The sequence below is a fragment of the Pezoporus wallicus genome, unplaced genomic scaffold (assembly GCF_028554395.1).
Source record: "Pezoporus wallicus isolate ANWC-B61680 ecotype Strahan unplaced genomic scaffold, APGP_CSIRO_Pwel_v1 contig_1851, whole genome shotgun sequence".
NCBI classification, from domain to species: Eukaryota; Metazoa; Chordata; class Aves; order Psittaciformes; family Psittacidae; genus Pezoporus; species Pezoporus wallicus.
Window position 1 is genome coordinate 439,387 of NW_026635653.1, and position 6,782 is coordinate 446,168.

The window sequence follows — 6,782 nt, forward strand, 5'->3', positions numbered from 1 at the left end:
ATTTTAAAATTACAGTTGGATCAGATATGTGGGTATTGTACGTTAAGATGTCAAATAACATGAGAGAAGGTGCCTAGTGAGTCTGTCTTCCCAGTGACTTTCCTGAAGAAGAAGAAAATCATTAATATATGGTATTCAAAGTAGAAGCAAGCTAATGATAGATGAAATGAGGTAAGAATTTTCTTTTCAGGAAAGACAGTGTATCACTTATTCTGTTTTCCTTTGGGGTCCAGGAAGAGTCAGGATAGAAGGAGAAATGATGGCTAGGAGACAATATTCTGGATAAGTAGTTATCCTGACATGTGAACTCTGATAGGTGTCCTCCTCAATCCATTCTAGCTGTCTTTCTTCTGAGATCAGAAGCCTAAAATTCCCTCACACAGTTTCAAGGAGGGCGTAAAAACTCTTCCTGTTGAATAGAGAAAGGATTTAGTAAATTGGGAATAAATTGATCATAAAGAAATTCAGCCTGAAGAATCCTTTATAACCAACAAAGAAGGGAGATTTGGAGCCTGGGCTGGCAGAACTGAAGAACTAGGAGACTTTCCATCCCAAGCTGTGTTAGCACGTACTGAAGAGAAATGCACAGCTGTACCTGTAGTTTCCTATTATCAGATATTACTATTCTATGTTCTGGTGGGATTATGGATTATATATCTATATAGATATACATAGATATATACAGGCACAAAATATATATAAATAAACCCAAGAGTTATTTTATATATATATATTACATCTAAGAACTATTATCCCATTATCAGTACTAATTGTCCAAAACATATTAAAATTCATCTGACAGAAAAGTGAACCTAATGTGTAAGTGCTCTGTAGTTTTTCATTATTTAATGAAGGCAGGAGATGTGCCAAGAGCTGAAGAGATCTAGGTGTGAATTTTAGCTCTGAATCAGCTCCACCTTGAAGGAAGATACAAATGCACACTGTTCCCTCTTCACCCCCCTTGCTTTTGGGAAGAAGCCCGGTGGCACAGGAAAGGGGGGCAAGCTAGTAATGAGCTCCATCAGGTTCATGATATTGGCACTCAATGAGTTAGGACTGGTGGATATGTTGTGGGGTAGATTTTCTCTGGGGTTGTGACATGGCCAAGGTGCATGGCCTCACTGTGCAAATACTGCTAGCGTCACTCTCCATCTGCTCAAGTCAATGTTAGTCCACAGGAGCAGAGCTGTTGAGGCTCGAGCACCTTGAAACACCCCTTACGATGTATTTAAAAAGAAGCGCTCAAAACAAGCACTGCTTGGCCACCTGCTGCTGATGGTAAACCCTTGTCAATTTATTTGAGATTAATTGGAGATGTCTGCATGGGTTCTGTATTGCATCACCTTCAACAACTTTTGGACACCTTAACGTGACATAGCCAGTGAAAGTAAGCAGTCTTCTTGAACTCTCACTTCTGGAAAGGAGACCAGTAAGAGCTTGTCATCAGTTTTTATTAACACTAAATATTTTAGCAAGCTCCTGCCATTTTAAGTATTGTGGGGAAAACAAAGCAGTCATCTGCCTCCTCTAGCAATTTTCGTAACTCATGAGACTAATTGTTCCTGTCAGGTAGCTGCATAGCTTTTTTGTGCTTTATAGCTGACAGCCTTTTTGCATTTCGTATTGAAAGTACAGGCTTCAGCATTATGCTACAGAGACTATCCTACATATTTTAATCACTTCCTAGAATCATTCACCTTTTGAAAGAGGCACAGCTCTGCGCTGCAAAGCACAGAAAGGACAGTGTTGAGTCTACAGATTTCTTACCCTCTGGAGGATTTATTGGCAGAAGTGTAGTGCTCTCAGTGAAAGGCATTGAGAACAGGCTCCGGTGTGGTCTTGGTGAACTTGTGATCTTTACTTTTATTTCTTTCTTAGCGTATGCTGTGAGTTGATCTAAACTATATTTTTTTATTAAATAACCAAATCATTGATGGGTCCTGGAGGGCTTGTTACAACAAAGAAACACAGAATAGGAATATTCTCTATTTTTTGTAAGAAGTGGAGACTCGCTGCCAACAGAGAGATTCTGCTGCAGCAAACTTGTACTGGTGGGACAGGTTTAAGCACTTAATCCTTTTGCTGCTCCTGTTATAACAGTTCCTAGAATATGGCAACACTAACAGGATGTTTTTTATAGAGATTAAAAAAGGATTATTCATTTTAGTGACTCATCTCCAGCCAATCCATTGGTGAAAACTGCTTCTGATTGTACAAACAGTATGTTTTCCTGATGAAAGGAAAGCAAACTGAAGTTTGCTTTCAGCCACCAGCTGAAAAAAAAGAGTTCCTTTTTAGCCACCAGCTGTTCTGACTTTTGCTCTCTGTTAGGAATAGAACAGTTAAAAATCCCAGGAAAGTCTAGTTCTCTTCAGTGTGTCACATGTGTTAGCCCAAGCATCTGTTTCTCCCTGTCCTCTACTCCTACAGATTATTCAGAGACAAACACCACGACATCACATAGTGTCTACCCCTCTGTTTTGTTTCAGAGTGGTGTAAAGTCTGTGTGTCAATATTAGGGGCACATTCTCATCTGGTCCCACTTAGAAGTTAATTCTGGGAACAATAGGCCCAAGAATATTTTCTGCAACAAAAGAAATCCTCTTTTGACAAGGTAACAAGAGCAGCCTGATGAATGCACAAGAGTGAGTAAAATGCTCCACCAAAAGATACAAAGGTATCTTGCTTTCTTACAGCAAGGCAGGAATTGTGGTGCTGAGTAAAGCGCTCTACTCTCATATTCCTCTACTACATGCCCACAAATTCTGCCCCTTTTCTAAGGGCAAGCTATAAACTTCTGATTGACTTAATTTTCTGTTGTCTTAGTCTACTTGAAAAGGTTTAAATAATGAGAACAAACAACAAAAACCTTTACTTTAAAAAACCCTACAGCTTGGAGTGTCTCTTTTAATATTATTTTTCCTGGCACAATAAAGGAGCTTCTTAACCTTTTGCTTAATAACAAGGGTTTCTCTGTGAAAAGCTTGCACTTCATTTTTTTCCTATGTGGGATACTCAGTTTGCTTTCTAAGCACTACTTCTAATCTTTCAGTTTTGTAGGTCTTCTTTTGCCTCAGTACCTGCTACTTTATGGATGTGAGTTGCCAGCAATCTTTTGACATATACAAATGCATATATACAAGATAACACTTTGAAATATATTCTCTAAGCAACTAATTGTACCCAGTAATGAAAGTAATTTTCTTACATTGTAAACAAAATGGGCTTCAGTTAAACATCATGGAGCAAAAATTGCTTGGATGGATGATTTTCCTGTGAAGCAGGAAATACATGTTTTCTTGCCATCTTTGACACTGTACATACCGCCATCTGGGTGTCCTGAGAAAGCACCTGGCTTGCTTCCTTACCTGCTGCTCTCATCCTTTCTCAGTGGCCACATCAAAGTGCACTGTAAACACAAAAATGTCATCAAATGCCAAGCTTTCAACCTTACATAATGCCACTTGCTCTGGGCCTCTGCAATGTGGCTGATCATCCCTGATTTGCAGGTGGAGGAGCTGAGGCAAAGATGCCCGAGAGCCAGGGACTAGAGCTAGAGCCCAACTTCTTCACACACTCAGTGCTACTCTTAGGCCACGTCCACACCCCCTGCTGCCCTTGTGTCCACAATTACTGTCAATTACTGCCAGTACTTTACAGCTGTATAAAAATATTCCTTCTGAAACATTGAAGCACCTTTAAAGATGATATGATAGTACTACATTTGCTAAGCTTTCCAGTACAAGACAGACATGGAGCTCCTGGAACAAATCCAGCTCAGAGCTACTAGAATTAGTAAGCATCTAGAATATCTCTCCTATGAGGACAGGCTAAGGGAACTGGGCCTGTTCAGCCTAGAGAAAAGAAGGCCTAGGAGGGATCTGATCAATGCATTTAAATATCTGAAGGGAGGGTGTCAAGAGGATGGGACCAGACCCTTCTCGGTGGTGCCAGGCGATAAGACAAAGAAGCAGTGGGCCCAAACTAAAACACAGGAAGTTCCACCTGAACATGAGGAAAAACTTTACTTTGAGCATGACTGAGCATTGGAGTAGGTTGCCCAGAGAAGTGGTGGAGTCTCCTTCCCTGGAGATAGTCAACAGCCATCTGGACACAATCCTGAGCAATGTGCTCTAGGTGACCCTGCCTAAGCAGGGAGGTTGGACTAGATGATCACCAGTGGTCCCTTCGAGCCCCAGCTGTTCTGTGCTTCTGTGACAAAATGATTCCCACTGCAGTACTAACCCCAACTCAATCATTGCTAACATTAAAGGCACTATTTCTGCTCCGCTTTCTTCCTAGGTAGCTGAACGCTGCTGAAGTGCCTGATTTTACACATGTTATTTGAGAAGTGTCTATGTGTAGGTCACTAAGAGTACATTAGGAATGCAGTGACATTTGTCATTCAAACCATCGCATCAACCGAGCCTCTGCAAGTGTTAATTATTTCACAAGTGGCTGCACTCAGTCATGTGTCTCAGGTTGGTGTGCTGCCAAAGGAGCGTGATTTTTTTTGTAATGAGTCAGAATTTTCTTTCCTCACCCATACCCTGTTAGGTGGGATCACGGTCCTCACATGCTTCCAGAGGGATGTGAAGACACATTGGGTAACAAACAAAAAGAGGTTAAAATTGCAAACTGCAGCTGTCCTCTGTTTTCTGTCAGATTGCTGAGGTTCCTGCTACACTGTTCAATCTTTCAGGAAACTGAAAGGCAAGAAGCTATTTCATTGCCCACAGGAGCTCAAGGGGTTTTGTATTATAGTCAAGTAGCAAAGAACCGTTTCAATTGGTGCTGTTGCCAGGAAGATCACAGTACAGTTTAAGTCTTTGTCATGAATCCATGAGGTTTTTGCTTACCATAGGCTGAAGCGTGAACCGTAAACTGAACTAAAAATTGATATAATTTAGTAATGTATTATAGAGAGACCACATGGGATTTTTCTAGAATTTAGGAGCAAATCATCTGTAGATGACTGCTGATGGCTTAATCTCCATTTCATTCTGTGAACAACAGGACATACAGCCAGCTGGGGTTTACTAGATACTTCCAAAGCATCGTTATTTCCAGTTAGAAATGTTATCAGCTGTGAAGTCAAATCCCACAGTGGAGGCTGCTGAGACTTTGCACTCTGCCAGAGTAAAGGCGCTACCCTGATCATATGCAGCCCAACTGGAGCCATGGCTATGACAGGAAACTGAGCAGAGACAGGGCAGCCTGGAAACTATGTCCCTGGTCATTATGTTCATTGCTGCTATAAAAAGACTTCAGTCAATTATGAATTTTGTCAGAACATTCTAATATGGGTAGAAGGAGAAGGTCACTTTGAAATTAGCTCATATTTATTTGTCTGTCAATGCTCATAAGAAATTATACACATACACCAGATGCTAGACTGGCCATGCCCTTTGTTCATTACACAGGCAATTAAAACAAAAAGAAGAATGTCCAAGTGGTAGAGTTTTAATAATCCCAAAGATTAGCAACTAATCCCAAACCATAATGAATTTTCCATCAGCATGACTTGTAGGTCACTGTCACTATAAATCCAGTCCAGTGAAGTCCATTACCCGAAGGAATGCTCATGGACTGCAGAAAAACAGAACAGAAGCCAGTCAGTGGTGGAAAAATAAAAGCAGCAGAACATTGCCCACAGGGTGCTGTATTGACAACCTGGAGATGGCAGTGTAGTCAACTACGACTCATACTCCACAAGGAAAATCATCATCTCTTCCATTTACATCACTTTCTGTTCTGTCGCATCTTGATAACACAAAGTCCTAGTACTACATGGCTACTAAATCCTTGTCTTAATCACAAATGTGCTTTGAATGACTGTTACGCATTTTGGATGAAAAGATGTAGACTTCTGCTTAACTGCCTGAATTCTGGACAAAATAGTTCCACCTCTGTGACCCTATCGAGAAACAGCTGAGTGAAGTCAAAAAAATCCCCTGGGCAGAGCATGCCTTTGCTCAGTATGTTATATGAGCACTGCTAGTGTAGCATTAAGTACCAAAAAGTCTGTCTTAAATTGCTCTTAATGACTTAGGTACCTGAGGCCACAGACCATGGAATTCTGAGGTTCTGGTGCGGGTGAAGTATTTTAAGACCAAACTGTGAACCAGAAATGTCTGTATAAAAGCCAATTTATCTGTGAGGGAAGAGGAGTCCATGTGATTATTTAATTTATGTTGTGACTAAACTGACTGACATGAAACCATGACCTGAGTGAACGTCTGAAACGGTATCAAAAACATATCCATGTTAACAAATGAATATTTGACATTGTCTCCTGCAATGTTATAGCCTGTATAGGCAGGCAAGTAGATTGGTAAGAAACCAGTTGGGTGGTCAGACTCAGAGGGTCATGATAAGTGAATCATTTTCTGCCTGGAGCATGCAGCAGAGTGGGTACCACAAAGTCTATCCTCCCGCCTGTGCTGCTTAATGTTGTTGTTACTGACCTGGAAGAGGTCATGGAGCACACTCATCAGGTTTGCAGAAAATGACAAATTAGAGGTAGCCAGCCAATACTCTCCATGGAAGAGCTGTCATTCAGAGGCTCCTAGACAGGCTGGAGGGGTGGGCCAACAGGAACCTTATGAAACTCTAGAAACCAAATACAAAGGGCTGACCTGGGAAGGAAGAGTCTTTTGTAATGATAAAGGCTGAGGGCAAACTGCCTGGATAGAGGGTCTTGGCACGGAGCTCTGGGGCAGTGAGCTAGATGGGAGCCAGTAGCAAGCCCTGGCAGCGGAGACGGCCAGCAGCACAGAATC